Source organism: Ovis aries, chromosome 26, assembly GCF_016772045.2.
Source record: "Ovis aries strain OAR_USU_Benz2616 breed Rambouillet chromosome 26, ARS-UI_Ramb_v3.0, whole genome shotgun sequence".
Classification (NCBI taxonomy): Eukaryota; Metazoa; Chordata; class Mammalia; order Artiodactyla; family Bovidae; genus Ovis; species Ovis aries.
This window is the reverse complement of record NC_056079.1, coordinates 29,642,183-29,658,443: the sequence shown is the minus strand read 5'-3', so window position 1 is coordinate 29,658,443 and position 16,261 is coordinate 29,642,183.

The following is a 16,261-nucleotide window of genomic DNA, read 5'->3' as shown; positions in this document are numbered from 1 at the left end:
GCCTGTATTCTCTTTCCCATGTAGAAATTTTTATGACTTATTTAGAACAGAGAACAAAATATATAATTAAAATGTTTTGATAATATATACATAAATCAAGTACACTTAACTGGAACAATTAGATAGCATCAAAAACTAAAATCAGATTTCACACTGAATTATATAGCTTTCTAAACTTTGAATAATGTTCTTCTGAAATGCCAAGATAAAATCATGGGAGGAAACAAAGCAAGCCAGAGAAAACAAGAAGAAAGCAGAAATCAGATTATGAACAGGAGACTTGGTTGAATTGAGCGGCAAAAATCATTAATTGTGGAAGAGAGGGGGCACTTTTAAATAGGTCATGCCTGTTTTATCCATTTATATTAGCCAGTATCTGGCTCAGTAACTGCATGGTGGACACTTAGCTCACTTCTTAATTCCTTCATCCATTCATTTTCTTCAATATTTAATGAGTGTTGACCATGTGTGAGGTGGTGTTTTCAGTAACAGGACATAGCAGTGAACAAAACTAAAACCCAGCTTTCATAGACCTAAAAATAAATATCTGTCAAATGAAAGAATAAGTGAAAGAGAAAAAACACCTCTTAATAATGATGCTAATCAACATTCATATTTGTACATTTCCCATGCATATCATTTCATTGCCTTCTTACAACACTGATACAGTGTAAGCAGGGTAAAGTAATACGCATATTTTTTAGAGAAAGGAAACTGAAAATTAGAAAGACAGTGGGTTGCCTGAAGTCCCACAATGATGAATCAAGGACAGGCATCTAGATCTCCAGAGAGGAAATCTCACTTCTGTTCTTCTTCCTTTAAAATGAACCAGAGAAAGGATGAAAACAGACAGGCCCCACCACTTAGGATTTATGAAGGCTGCCACCCTTCTTTTTCCAAACACAGGAAAAATGGGTGCTTGAAGCATTTGCTTATTGTTCCATGGCAGCAGCTGTGGCAGCTTCGGTGAGGACGCCTTGTTAAAAGGAGAAAGAAGCATGGCTGCTTTGACAGAAGTTTTCTCGTGTGGCCTACGGAGGATCAGACATTCATCACGCGCAGCTATTTATTTATCATATCTTAGGCATTGCCCTCAATAACACAAATTCGAGAAAGCAGATTTCCTGTCCCCGGGGAAGGCCAAGTCTGATGAGTCAATAATTAAAAACTGCCTCAGCAGCTGACACTTGCGCCTCCCTGAGAAGCTGCAAAAGGGCAGGGGAGACAAATAAAAGGTTCTTTTTTTTTTTTTAATTTTGAAAAATTTCTTGTGAATGATTTTTATTAGGAAGTTTTATGGCCAAGGGACTTCCTTATTTAGTTATTATTTTTTAAAAATTGAAGTTAGTTGATTTACAATCTTTGAAGAACCATAATGAACATTGAAACTCAGAGAAGGATGATAAATTTTCCTTTCCAAGGACACAACAAGAGGAAGAAGGAAGGCTATATTGAACAGAGGAATGTTAAAATAATCCAAAAAGACAGCTGAAGATTTAATTGAGTGTGTAAAAGAGCAGCAGATTACTTGGGATTAAAGTAGCATCTTTCTTCAAAAAAAGATTTGACTATTAGCAGTGAGGGAGTATATTGATTCAGCCCTAATGATTGGATTGGGGGTGGAGGATTAGTAGATGGTAGGGTCCTGGTAATCTCTTCTAAAGCCCTAGATTCTGTCTTCATTCTTTCAGCTCCCAAGGATGATAAGTTTTTTTTCAGCTGATGTTCACTGGTAAGGGTTATCCATGATTTCATTCCACAGACCTCCAGACATTCCTGAGTGGTGCCAAATTAATTTTAAAATTTCACTGTATAACCTTTTGTTCTCTTTCTCTAGTTATTACAAAAAATTCCCAGGATAATATAGGTAATTTTTTAAAAGCATGTTTTCTCTGGTTCTGTTTTTTTAATGGTTTTTTCTAAGGCTTCATAAACATCTCGTCTGAAATCTTAGGCATCTTCAGCATTATTTTAGATAAAGAGTAAAAAATGCTATTTGAGCTTATTACTTTCCTGATAACAGCAGACTCCAACATCTTCCATTGACAGTGGTTTGCAGAGCAGACAGCCATGGGAGAGAAAAAAGCAAACTAAATGGGAAAAGGTCATGAAACCCACCCAGGTTAGGCAAGAGGAATTTTTGGAAGAAATTCTAGCCTTAATGGTCCCAGGATTTAAGGTAGAGGATGGAAGTGTAAACCAGGATCACTCAAGAGCCAGACTCAGTGGGAGGTATGGCCTTGTGTCCTGATTTCAGTGTACTTGAAAATCGCTTTATGTTGCCAAATGCCTCTCTAATCTCTTCCATTGCCTTAAATCCCACCATTAGAACTTTTGTTCTTTGGCTTAAGGGTTTTTGCAATTGTGATGAAGTTTCTGCAGAATGTGATGTTTCCTGGGGGTCAGAGTATAAGTAAGACTTGATCCAAGAACATGAATTTGTTGATAAGATCCACTAGTAATAGCTTATTTGGCTAAGGGGTGAAAGTGTGAGGAGGGCATAACCTCAGACTTCAGAGAGGCAGATAATAGCGAAATAGAACTAAGAGTCAATATTAGAAATGAACTTTAAATCCATAGTATTATATCCAGCTGGGTCTGCATGAAATGCTTACGAGGCTACGATTTTTATCAAGTTCATACTTTGAGTTTGAAACGATGGTGAAGAAAAGCGATTGCCAAAAGCCTGGAAATGATCAGATGATGCCTCCAGTTTTGGGAAAAGAAGAGGAATTTCAGTGAACAATAGACAACTAAATCGTGAAAATAATAAGCTAATTCATTTTTTTACAGCTTTATGGAGATAAAATTCACAAACCACATAATTCATTTGAGTAAACTGTGCAATTTAATGACAATATACTTACAAAGTTGTGCGTTCACCACCACAACGCGTTTTATAACATTTTCCTTATCCCCAAATGAAACCCCACACCATGTCACCTAGCCTCACATCTGATCTCCCTAGCCCCACAGCCTCAGACAATCACTGATCTATTCTTTGTCTCTATAGACTTGACTGTTGTGGATTTTAAATGGAATTTAAACTGATTGTTCATGATCAGCATTTCAGTTTTTAAGAGTAAATCTTGCCCAAACATGATGAATTCTTCATTGATTAAATTACTCTGATCTTCCTTTAAAATGTTATGCAAAAGATGTATATAAATATCAACAAGGGTATCGCTTTTCTGGAAGAAAGAACATTTGAAATATTACAGCCCACCAAAAAATTAGTCAAGATAAGGAACTAAAAATGGACAAATTGTGGTATAAAATAGCTCAACAACCATTTATGTGCAGAGACAGTCATTAAAATGTTCATAAAATATAGCAAATGTCTAAGATAATTCTTTAAAGAATATGAAAGATACATTATAATTCATAAAATCTGAATCAGTTCATAACAACAACAAAATTTATAAAGACAGGCAAGAGAGAAGGAAGCCAGAAAAATTATTTTCTCATCTTAACACAAAGAAGAGTTAAAACACCATAATTAGAGAAAAAAAAATAGGTTCAACATCTTCTAGAATTGAAAAGTAAGTATACAGTCTATTCAGAGAGAGGGAAAAAGTCAAAGGATATGACCTTAGATATGATAGAAAAATGGAAATGATAAGAAAGTACAACCAAATGATCCCTAGCTCCTGATTCCAGGCCCACTTCACATTGCTATGCTTTTTTTTTTTTTTTTTTTTGACCATGTTATGGTGTGTGGAATCTTAGTTCCCCAGCTAAGGGTCAAACTCATGCTCCTTGCATTGGAAGCATAGAGTCTTAGCCACTGGACCACCATGGACGTCCTACTATCCTTCATTTTAAACTTCACTTCCCTCTAGAGTAATACTAAAACTAGACCTAGACTTCATCTCAAGGTTGAGAAAAATCCATTTAACTGGACCCCCACAAATGGACCCCCACATTTCTCTGAACTTCTATATTATTAACATTAATCACACATATAATTATTTAACTGCCTTCCTAGGGAGGGCAGAGGATACTTTTATCCTGCCCATAGACGTACTGCATGCAACAGGCAACTTATACATATATGTTGAATGACTGAATAAATGTATGGACGCTTGATTATAGGATGAAGCATGAAGATTTCAGAAGAACAAATATGTTAATTCATCCAATATGTGAAATATATAAGAATTTATTGGAAGTCATCATTTTTGGGGAACGTTTGTTGGCATGGATAATGCTCATGATGAACTACGAAATGAAAATACAGCCTGACAGTCCTGGTTTGCACTAATAATACACGTGGAGAGAGAAAGAATCGATAGGAGAGAAAGAGCAGCGGGGAGAGAGGGTGTGGAGGGAGAGGTTGGAAAGGATTTTAGTTCTAACCATTGACTATTTCTGGGAAGTTAAAATAAATGTTTTTTTTTTTCCACATAAATTTCTTTGCTTTTATTTTTTTAAAGGGAGTTTTGTTTTGTTTGTCCTAGCAATTATCTTTTATTTTTACCCTTTAGAGCATCATAATTCCCGCTTCTTTCTTGCTTTCCCTTTTACTAGTTGGTTGGCCAATATTAAATGATTATCTTTTGTTTTTTATTCCCATTTCAAAAAAAAAGGAACTTATTTTACTTTCCCATTTTCAATCCCTCTTTTTCTCCATTTTAAAAGTTGAATTCTTTGTACTTTATGAGATCATACTTATATACAATCCTCTCACTCTTTTCCTCATCCTTGTTTTAGTCTTACATCTATAATTAAACATACTGAATGTTTACCATGAGCATTTTCACCAAAAATTGCACATTATCTCTTGGTTGAATGAAGATCATCCCCTGGTAGTTTCCTCTAGAAAGGCTCATGAGACAGCCCGAGTCCTTTCAGGTGTAAACTTAGTATTTGTGGCCTTGACAGTTGAACAGTAGCTTAATTGGATAGAATATACTTATATCATACTTTCTTTTCTCAAAGTTTATTCAAATGCTGCTGCATTGCTAACTTTCTTTGTATGTTGACTTTTAGATGTCTGATCCCAATGTACATGATTGCTAAGTCGCCTCAGTCATGTCTGACTCTTTGTGACCCCATGAACTATAGCCCACAAGGCTCCTCTGTCCATGAGATTCTCCAGGCAAGAATATTGAAGTGGGTTGCCGTGCCCTCCTCCATGGTATTTTCCTGACCCAGGGATTGAACCCACGTCACTTATGTCTCCTGCATTGGCAGGTTCTTTACCATTAGCGCCATGTGGGAAGCCCCTGATATCAATATGATTTTATAAATTTGTCTTTTAGTGTCTAAGTTTCTAAAATTTTTGTCTTAATCTTTAACTTGGAATATTTTCATTATAGTTTTTTCAAAGAGTTCAGAATTTCAACAGTTACTCCAGGGCCCCAGTGGATTTTTTTTTTTTAAATTAAGTACGTATAGTTCTTCTTTTCTTTAAAAAACGACTTTCTCTGATTATGTTTTTTTTTTTCTGATTCAGTTTTACTGATATGTAATTTATACATATTGAGTCAACCATTTTAAATGTAGAGTTTGATGACTTTTGATAAATGTATGCTTATATAACCCACATAACCACCACCACAATCAAGATAAAGGAGTTTTCATAACTCAAAGTTCCCTTGAGTCCCCTTTTATTGAATGCCATTCCCCTAATGCACTTGCAACACCTCCAAAATCCACTTCATGGCTCTAAGCAGGCACTGATTTGATTCCTAACACTACAGATTTCACTTTTTTCAGAATCCATTTGAATGGAATCACACAGTATGAACCAAAATGTGTCTGGCTTCTGTTTTGTTTTGCTTCTCTCTCTCAGCAAGATTTTGGAATTTATTCATACTATTGCATGTGTCAGTAGTTTATTTCTTTTTCTTGATGAGTGGAGAAGGCGATGGCACCCCACTCCAGTCCTCTTGCCTGGAAAATCCCATGGACGGAGAAGCCTGGTAGGCTGCAGTCCATGGGGTCGCCAAGAGTCGGACACAACTGAGCGACTTCCCTTTCACTTTTTGTCAGGCAGGCCGGACGGCTCAGTGAGGTGCATAGCACCAGGGACCTGAGTCATGTTTTCTGTTAGCTGGGGAAAAAAAACTGCATTCCTTGACCAAATTAGGAAGACTTCCCATACACACCAACCAGAAAGAGACAGGACATGTGCTGATCCTGCCTAGCCAATCATGTAACGCCAGCTACTCCTGTAACTGAGACAAAGAACTGCCTGTATATAAGCCGCCATACTCCTTTGTTCGGGGCTCTCATCAGATTCTGCTGTGTCGGATGAGACTTGAGCCCTAGCGCGCTAGAAATAAAATTCCCTTCTTGCCTTTGCATTACTGTGGTGGACTTGTTCGCTCTCTCGGTCGGTTCGGAGATACGGGCTCGGTGCATAACACTTGTTGGCTCGTCCGGGATCTCCGGCCTACCAGGGAGGACAGCTCTCCTGGTAGAAGGGAATAATCTCGTTAGGAGTTGAGAGCTCTGAGCACCGGTGCTAGCAGTGCAGAGGCCTAGATTAAGTCCGGGGCCCAGTATCATACTGGGGAGGCATCTAGGTGTAAAGTGAAGAGGCAAGTCCAGCATAAGGCTGGGTCCCCGGTAGCGAACCAGGAGGGCAGCTGGCACTGAGGACGTCCTGACGGTAAGACACTTGCAAGTAGAGAAGGGGTCTCTAGTGCTATAAAGGAGACTGAAAGTAATATTGAGAGTTGGAATCTGTTTGTTGTGTCGTTTTTGTGACTCTGTGTGCCGGCACTGTCCGTGTGAGTCTTGTCATTGTCTGTGTTCTCTGTACCCATGGGGCAATCTACTTCTACTCCACTGTCTCTGATGACTGACCATTTTTCTGATTTTAAGTCTAGAGCTCAGAATCTTTCGTTACTGGTGAAGAGCAAATTGGTGACTTTCTGTTCCCCCGAGTGGCCCACCTTTGACGTCAGATGGCCACAATAGGGAACCTTCAATCCCCAAATTATCCAGGCAGTTAAAGAGAGGGTGCTTACCCCTAGTCCTGCTGGGCACCCAGATCAGACTCCCTACATTCTGGTCTGGCGGGATCTAGTGAGAAACCCACCGAAATGGCTTAAACCCTTTGTTCTCGCTCCTTCTAAACCTCCTAAACCTCCCCATCCCTCTTCCCTGACTCCAACCTCACTAAACCCACAGGTGTTAGTCATGAAAGCTTCTGAAGAAAAAGAAGAAAAACAGGACGACAAACGACCTAAGCCAGTGTTCCAGGAATCTTCTTCTCTGTATCCTAATCTGATTGACCTGGAAACCGAGTTGTTCCCACCCCTGTACGCGGATCCACATCCACCCTGCTTCCACAGGTTCCACAAGTTTCATCGGGAGAAGCCCAGAGGAGGGCGGAGCCCTCAGCTCCTCCTAGGGAAGGGGGCCCCGCCCAGTGAACTCGGGGAAGAGCAAGGGAAATGGCCAGCGCAGTGGAAGAAGAAGGCCTGGAAATTCCCTCCTCCACTGTTCACGCATTTCCGGTCTGGGCGGGGCCAGCCAGAGAGGGCTTGGAACAGACATATCAGTATTGGCTCTTTTCCACTAGTGATTTGTACAATTGGAAAACTCAGATTCCCTCTTTCTCTGAAAAACCTCAGGGTCTTATTGATCTTTTAGAATCTATCCTCTTTACTCACAACCCCACTTGGGATGATTGTCAGCAACTGTTACAGGTGCTTTTCACTACAGAGGAGTGCGAGCGAATCCTGTTAGAAGCTCAGAAGAATGTGCTGGGAGTAGATGGGAGGCCCACAATATAGCCTAACCTCATTGAGGAGGGGTTCTCCTTGGTGTGACCCAACTGGGACTTCAAACGTGCTGAAGGTAGGGAGCGTCTCTGAGTGTACCACCACACCCTTATGGCTAGCCTTAGAGTGGCCACCAGAAAGCCAACTAGTTTGGCTAAGGTAAATTCAGTGAGGCAAGAGCCAAATGAGAGCCCAGCAGCCTTCCTTGAAAGGATAATGGAAGCTTTTAGACAGTATACGCCTATGGACCCACAGGCAGATGAGTCTTGAGCAGCAGTTATGCTAGCATTTGTGAATCAGGCAGCCCCCGATATTAGGAGAAAGTTACAAAAGATAGAGAGGCTGGGTGAACAGTCCCTGCAAGATCTAGTGAGGGCAGCAGAGAGAGTTTTCAATCATAGAGAGACCCCAGAGGAGAGAGAGGACCACATTAGAAGGAAAGAAAGAGAATTTAGAGCTGAAGAAAACCGTAAGAACCAAAAAGAGCTGGCTCAGATATTTTCCACCGGAGTTGAAAACAAAAATAGGTTCCAAAAAGGGAAAAAGCTAGACTCAAAGACTGAGGAAAAACCTGCAAGGCGTAAGCTTGAAAAAAAACCAATGTGCATTTTGTAAGGAGATTGGACATAGGAAAGATAAATGCCCCAAGAAAAACCTAAAAGAGGGGCCCAAAAATCCCAAGAATGAGACTCCCTCTCCAGACAGTCATATCCTCTATGCGGGTGAGGATAGTGACTAGGGGGGTCAGGGCTCGACGCCCCTCCCCGAGTCCTGGGTAACTATAAATGTGGAGGGGAAACCAGTTGGCTTCATGGTGAATACAGGAGCTCAATACTCAGTCTTAAACCAAAGAGATGGACCCATGTCTAAGAAAAGTAGCTGGGTGCAGGGAGCAACCGGGACTAAGCGATATGGATGGACTACAAAACGGCATGTGAACTTGGGGGCCCACCAAGTGACCCATTCCTTTCTGGTGATACCTGAGTGTCCAGTGCCCTTGCTGGGAAGAGATTTACTGTCTAAAGTAAATGCCCAAATTCAGTTTGACCACGGGCAAGTATCAGTTTTAGATGGAACCGGGCATCCTCTTCAGGGCTTGTCTCTGGCATTAAAGGATGAATACAGACTGTACTTGCCAGAGGCCCCAGCGACAATAAGTCCCAAAGTACAGCCATGGGTTCAGAGATACCCTCAGGCCTGGGCTGAAACAGCAGGAATGGGACTGGCCAAACAGAGGCTCCCTATTATTGTGGAACTGAAAGCCAGTGCCACACCGGTGAGAGTGCAGCAGTATCCCATGAGCCAAGAGGCTCGGCAAGGAATTACTCCTCACATACAATGGCTCATAGACGCTGGGGTCTTGAGAAAGTGCCGGTCCCCATGGAACACTCCCCTGCTTACCGTAAAGAAGCCTGGGGGAACTGATTTTAGACCAGTTCAAGACCTGCGAGAAGTCAACAAACGGGTGAATGATATTCATCCTACAGTTCCTAACCCTTATACATTGCTAAGTAGCTTGCCACCAAGCTACGTTTGGTATACTGTTTTAGATTTAAAAGATGCCTTTTTCAGTTTGCCTCTTGCCCTCGCAAGCCAAGAGATCTTTGCCTTCGAATGGCAGGAAGACGGTGGTCAGACTCCTGTGCAGCTGACGTGGACTCGCTTACCACAGGGTTTCAAAAACTCACCCACGTTGTTTAACGAGGCCTTGGATGAAGACCTCCATGAGTATCGGGTTGAACACCCTACCATTGTTTTATTACAATATGTTGATGACCTTATGCTGGCAGCGACTACGGAAAAAGAGTGCCAAGAGGCAACAGGTGACCTTCTCCAAACCTTGGGGACTTTAGGTTACAGGGCCAGTGCCAAAAAGGCCCAGATTGCCAAGCAAGAGGTTACATACCTCGGTTATAAGATAAAACAGGGCCAGAGGTGGCTAACACAGTCTATGAAAAAAACCATCCTCCAGATCCCTGAGCTGGCCAACCCTAGACAAGTGAGAGAATTTCTGGGAACTGTGGGATATTGCCGATTATGGATCTTGGGGTTTGCAGAAAAGGCCAGGCCCCTGTATGAAGGGACCAAAGAAAACAAAGACTGGGAATGGACTGAGTCAATGAGAACGGCCTTTCAGGAGCTCAGGCATGCCTTGCTAGAGGCTCCTGCCCTTGCCCTTCCTGACCCATCTAAGCCTTTCCAATTATTTATAGAAGAAAGGCGAGGGATAGGAAAAGGGGTACTAACACAGAAGTGGGGACCTTGGAAGCGTCCCATAGCTTACCTTTCCAAGAAATTGGACCCAGTGGCAGCCGGATGGCCACCTTGCCTCCGAATCATTGCGGCCACCACACTCCTAGTCCATGATGCTGATAAACTGACTTATGGACAGAGATTCTTGGTCTACACTCCTCATGCTATAGAGAGAGTTCTGAAACAACCCCCGGGTAAATGGATTTCCAATGCCCTCTTAACACACTACCAGGCCCTGCTACTTGACACCTCACGGATTCATTTTCAAATGCCCTGCACTCTAAATCCGGCTACTCTTTTGCCCAATCTGGAGGGGGATAGCCCCCTCCACGACTGCGATGAGATACTGGCCGGAGTAACGGCAATACGGAAGGACTTAACAGATATGCCACTGGATAACAGTGAGCTAATATGGTTTACAGATGGAAGCAGTTATGTAAAAGATGGACAGAGACGGGCGGGGGCCTCAGTGGTAGATGATTCTGGATGGACGATATGGGCGGAGACTCTTTCCCCAGACACCTCAGCACAAAGAGCAGAGTTAATTGCCCTGATTCAAGCATTAGAGAGAGCTAAAGGAAAAAGAATAACTATTTTTACTGACAATCGCTATGCTTTTGGCACAGTACACATCCAGGGCCCGATATATTGGGAACGGGGGTTTTTGACAGCTGAAGGAAAAGAGATTAAAAGCTTGCCAGAAATCTGTCGACTTCTGGAGGCTGTGCAGTTGCCTCAGGCTGTGTCAATAGTACATGTACCTGGACATCAAAAAGGGGACAGTCCCACGCACGAGGAAATCATGCCGCAGATCTGGCAGCTCGAAAAGCGGCTGATAAAGATTTTATCGCTCCGGTGTTGGCGATCGGACTTCCACCCCCAGGTATGGGAACTTTGCCCCCAACCCCTGAGTATTCATCCACAGACCTTGCCTGGATCCAGGAAGGTCCCAACCTCCAACAAAGAGAGGATGGATGGTACCGAGACTCCGATGGTTACTTGATACTCCCTGCTCAGTTGGGATGGCAACTGTGTGAGCATCTACACTCGTCTACTCATCTGGGAGAGAAAAAGACTCTGATGCTTTTTCAAACTGTGCGCCTGCGATTCCCCCAGCACCAAACAACTGTGAAGAACATAGTACATGCTTGTAAGGCATGTCAACAGATGAGGCCAGAAAAGAGGCAACACGCAGGACTGAGGTATCGGGGAGAAGGGCCAGGGCAGCACTGGGAAATAGATTTCACTGAGGTAAGGCCAGGCAAGTATGGTTACCGGTACTTGTTAGTGTTGGTAGATACCTTCTCAGGGTGGGTAGAAGCTTTTCCTACTAAGGGCGAAACTGCAATGGTAGTGGCTAAAAAGATTTTAAAAGAAATAGTTTCCAGGTTTGGCCTGCCGGTGACTGTTGGCTCTGATAATGGACCTGCTTTGTGAGCCAAATAGTTCAGAGCCTTGCCCTAGCTCTGGGGACCAAATAGAAATTACATTGTAAATACAGCCCACAGAGCTCGGGGCAAGTTAAAAGAATGAATCGGACCCTAAAGGGAACTTTAACTAAATTGGCTATAGAGACTGGCAGGGACTGGGTGACTCTCCTTCCCTTCGCCCTCTTTCACGCACGTAATACTCCTTATCAGCTTAATCTGACCCCATTTGAAATTCTGTATGGGCGACCTCCCCCTGTATGTCCAATATTTGAAGGAAAGAAACTTCCACCTCCTACTTTGGGACAATTCCAGGAGGCTTTGATGGCTTTGGGCAAAGTGCATTCTCGAGTCTGGAAACTGCTCTGGGAAATACATGAGGATCAAAACAAGGGGACTATCCCCTCACATAACATCAGCCCTGGAGATTGGGTGTGGGTCAAAAGGCACCACACCAAGGCACTAGAACCTAAATGGAAGGGTCCTTATGTTGTTCTTCTTACCACCCCAACTGCCCTAAAGGTCGACGGTATCGGGCCTTGGGTGCCTTGCAACCACGTACGCCCAGCTACTTCAGCAGAGCAGGAAGATGCTAAAAAAGAATGGGAAGCATCTCTGTACCCGTCCAACCCCCTGAGGCTGAAGCTCCGGCGTCGTCGACAGGACCAAGGCAACTCGTCTGGACCATCTTATGGATGACCATGTTACTCTGCTCCGAAGCTGCCAGCGTGAACCCGCACCGACCCGTCAAAATCACCTGGAAACTGCAAAATGGACTAACACGTGAGATGCTTAACTCCACCACCGCAATACATCCACCAAATACTTGGTGGCCAGACTTATACTTTGACCTTAAGCCGGTAGTAAATGTACCTTGGAAGAGGGGCTATCTCCAGAATCATGCATTCTGGGCATGTCCAGGTGCATCCAGGCACAACTGGAAGATCTGTGGGGGGATACAGGACTCTTATTGTAAATCTTGGGACTGCGTAACTTCTAATGATGGGTCGGAGGCTCCAGGGTATAGACGGTGGGATGTAGGAAATCGGGACTTGCTTAACTTCTCATTTGTAGGACCTGTACCTCCGTACTCCGATTGGGAAAAGGATCATAACTTTGCCCAGGTAAAAATAAAGTTTAACATTGACAAAGCAAAAAAAGAGAAGGCCTGGGTCAACGGGATATCATGGGGACTTCAGACCAGAAATGACCTGACTACTTATAACGGGATCATTGTTGTGAGTCAAGTTTTAGAACTTGTACAAATATATAGTATCGGTCCAAACCCGTTGAACAGGTCCATGCAACTCTCTACCCAACAACCTCCCTACCTACATCCCAGGGACCAACAAAAGACCCAGAGGCGGGCCCCCTTGCTAAACTTGGACAAACAGATCCACTATGGAAATTAGTAAAGGCAGCTTATGCTACCTTAAATCAAACCCATCCTGAGGCAACTAAATCCTGTTGGTTATGTTACAACTTAATTCCCCTTATTACGAGGCAGTAGGCCTCAACACCTCTTATGACCTGGCCAACGACACCGATCCTCCCCAATGTCGATGGGGAGAACGAAAAGTAGGCCTTACAATGAGAGAGGTATGGGGAAAAGGGTTATGTATGGGCAAGATATTATCAGACAGGTCTCCACTGTGTGCGCATGTCGTTGAGCCTACGGACTTGCCCATAGCCAGGTGGCTAATACCACGGATGGGAGGATGGTGGGTCTGTTCACACACGGGGCTGACTCCATGCTTACACAGCTCAATCTTTGACCCTAAAAAAAAATTCTGTGTTATGGTGGCTGTGATACCAAAGATACTGTATCGACCAGAAGAAGCTGTATATGATTATTGGGCCCACAAATTGACTCTTAATCAACAAGAAAGAGCTTATAAAGTTAAGAGAGAGCCCATTACTGCCATAACCATAGCAACTATGTCGGTCTGGGACTAGCCGGGGCCGGAACTGGAATAGCAGCTCTGTCCATGCAAAGTCAAGGATTTAACTCTTTAAGAGCGGCCATAGATGAAGACATTACCCGTATAGAACAATCTATTAGTCATTTAGAATCATCTTTAACTTCACTATCTGAAGTGGTCCTGCAAAACAGGAGAGGTTTAGATCTGCTTTTTCTGCAACAAGGAGGACTTTGTGCAGCCCTAGGAGAAGAGTGCTGTTTTTATGCTGATCACACCGGAATAGTCAGGGAATCTATGGCCAAAGTGAGAGAAGGATTAACCCAACGTAAAAGAAAACGTGAGGCTCAACAAGGGTGGTTTGAGTCTTGGTTTCAACAGTCCCCTTGGTTGACCACCCTAATCTCCACATTGCTGGGACCCCTATTAGTACTTCTATTAATGCTTACCTTTGGCCCATGCATTATCAATAGACTTGTAGCCTTTGTAAAGGAACGCATAAATACAGTACAGCTGTTCGTGCTTTGACAACAATATCAGACTGTGTCTCAGGAACCAGAGGAAGATTCCTCTGTATGATCTAAGAACAGGGGGGAATGTCAGGCAGGCCGGACGGCTCAGTGAGGTGCATAGCACCAGGGACCTGAGTCATGTTTCCTGTTAACTGGGAAAAAAAAAACAGCATTCCTTGACCAAATTAGGAAGACTTCCCATACACACCAACCAGAAAGAGACAGGACATGCGCTGATCCTGCCTAGCCAATCATGTAATGCCAGCTACTCCTGTAACTGAGACAAAGAACTGCCTGTATATAAGCCGCCATACTCCTTTGTTCGGGGCTCTCATCAGATTCTGCTGTGTAGGATGAGACTTGAGCCCTAGCACGCTAGAAATAAAATTCCCTTCTTGCCTTTGCATTACTGTGGTGACTTGTTCGCTCTCTTGGTCGGTTGCATAACACTTTTCACTTTCATGCATTGGAGAAGGAAATGGCAACCCACTCCAGTGTTCTTGCCTGGAGAATCCCAGGGTCGGGTGAGCTTGGTGGGCTGTGGTCTATGGGGTCGCACAGAGTCAGACACGACTGAAGCGACTTAGCAGCAGCAGTATTCCTCTGTATGTATATGTTGTTGTGCTGTGAGTGCATACTCAGTCATGCCCAGCTCTTTGTGACCCCTTGGACTGAAGCCCCAAAGCCTCCTCTGTCCATGGGTTTCTCCAGGCAAGAATACTGGAGTGAGTTGTCATTTCCTACTCTAGGGAATCTCCCCAAACCAGGGATCAAACCTTATCTCTTGCATCTCCTGCATTGGTAGGTGGATTCCCACCTCACCATCTGGGAAGACCCTACAGGTATATACAACTAGGTGGCTGATCGCAACCTTGTGGTTTGCTGGGTTATTAACCTTTTTTGTATAGTTGTTCTGTGTATTCTTGTCACCTCTTTTTAATCTCTTACGCTTTTATTAGGTCCTTACCATTTCTGTCCTTTATCTGCCCATCCTTGCATGAAATCTTCCCTTTATATTTCCAATTTTCTTGAAGAGATTTCTAGTGTTTCGCATTGTATTGTTTTCCTTTATTTCTCTGCACTGTTCATTAAGAAATCCTTCTTCTGTCTCCTTACTGTTCTCTGGAACTGTGCATTCAGTTGGATGCATCTTCCTCTTTCTCCCTTGCTTTTTTGCTTCTTTTCTTTCCAAAGCTATGAGTTGAGTCTCCTCAGACAATTGTGTTGCCTTCTTGCATTTCTTTTTCTTTGGGATGGTTTTGGTCACTGCCTCCTGTCCAATGTTATGAACCTCTGTCGATAGTTCTTCAGGCCCACTGTCTACCAGATCTAATCCCTTGAATATATTCATCATCTCTACTGTATAATCATAAGGGATTTGATTTAGGTTATAAGTGAATTATCTAGTGGTTTTCCCTGTGTGTGCATGCTAAGTCGCTACAGTTGTGTCTGACTCTTTGTGACCCTGTGAACTGTAGCCCTCCAGGCTCCTCTGTCCATGGGATTCTCCAGGCAAAAATACTTGAATCGGTTACTGTGCCTTGCTCCAGGGGATTTTCCCAACCCAGGGATCAAACCCATGTCTCTTATCTCTCCCGCATTTGGCAGGTCGATTCTTTACCACCAGCACCACCTGTGAAGCCCAGTGTTTTTTCCATACTTTCTTCCATTTTAGCTTGAATTTTGCAATAAAGAGCTAGTGATCTGAGCCACAGTCATAGCACTCTGCTATTAATAGAAACATCCCAGTATGGGGATAATCGTAGGCTCACAATGATTCATCACTAAGAATCATTTGCTTCTCTTCTTTTATGGATCACAGTCCTTCACTAAGTGATCTTCAGTGTTTCAGCATGGTTGACATACATTTTCTCCAGTTTTCTTGTTGTTGAGACAGGAATGTAAGCCAGGGCCTTGTTTGCTTCATGTGACCAAAAGCAGAACTCTGGATTGCAGATTTATATACAAGTTCAATGACACTGTTTAATATTCTTCTCCCAGAATTTTATCTTATGTTAGCTCTTCTTTGCCTGTATCCTGATTGGATCACTTTCCCTCTGACTCTTTTTTTTTTTTCTTTCTTTTTCTCATTGTTTTGTTCGTTTATCAGCCCCTATTCAGTTTCCCTTATTAAATTTTCATTTAAATCCATTCTCAATTATCTTTTACCTTAATCCTTATCTATGACCTTTTTCTTTAGTTTCTTTGCTGATTTTCATCAACTCTTACTTCCTTTCTAGTTGTCCTAACTGCTTCTCGGCCTTCTGGCTGAGATCGCAGACGGTAAAGCGTCTGTCTACAATGTGGGAGACTCGGGTTCGATCCCTGGGTCAGGAAGATTCCTTGGAGAAGGAAATGGCAATCCACTCCAGTACTATTGCCTGGAAAATCCCATGAACAGAGGAGCCTGG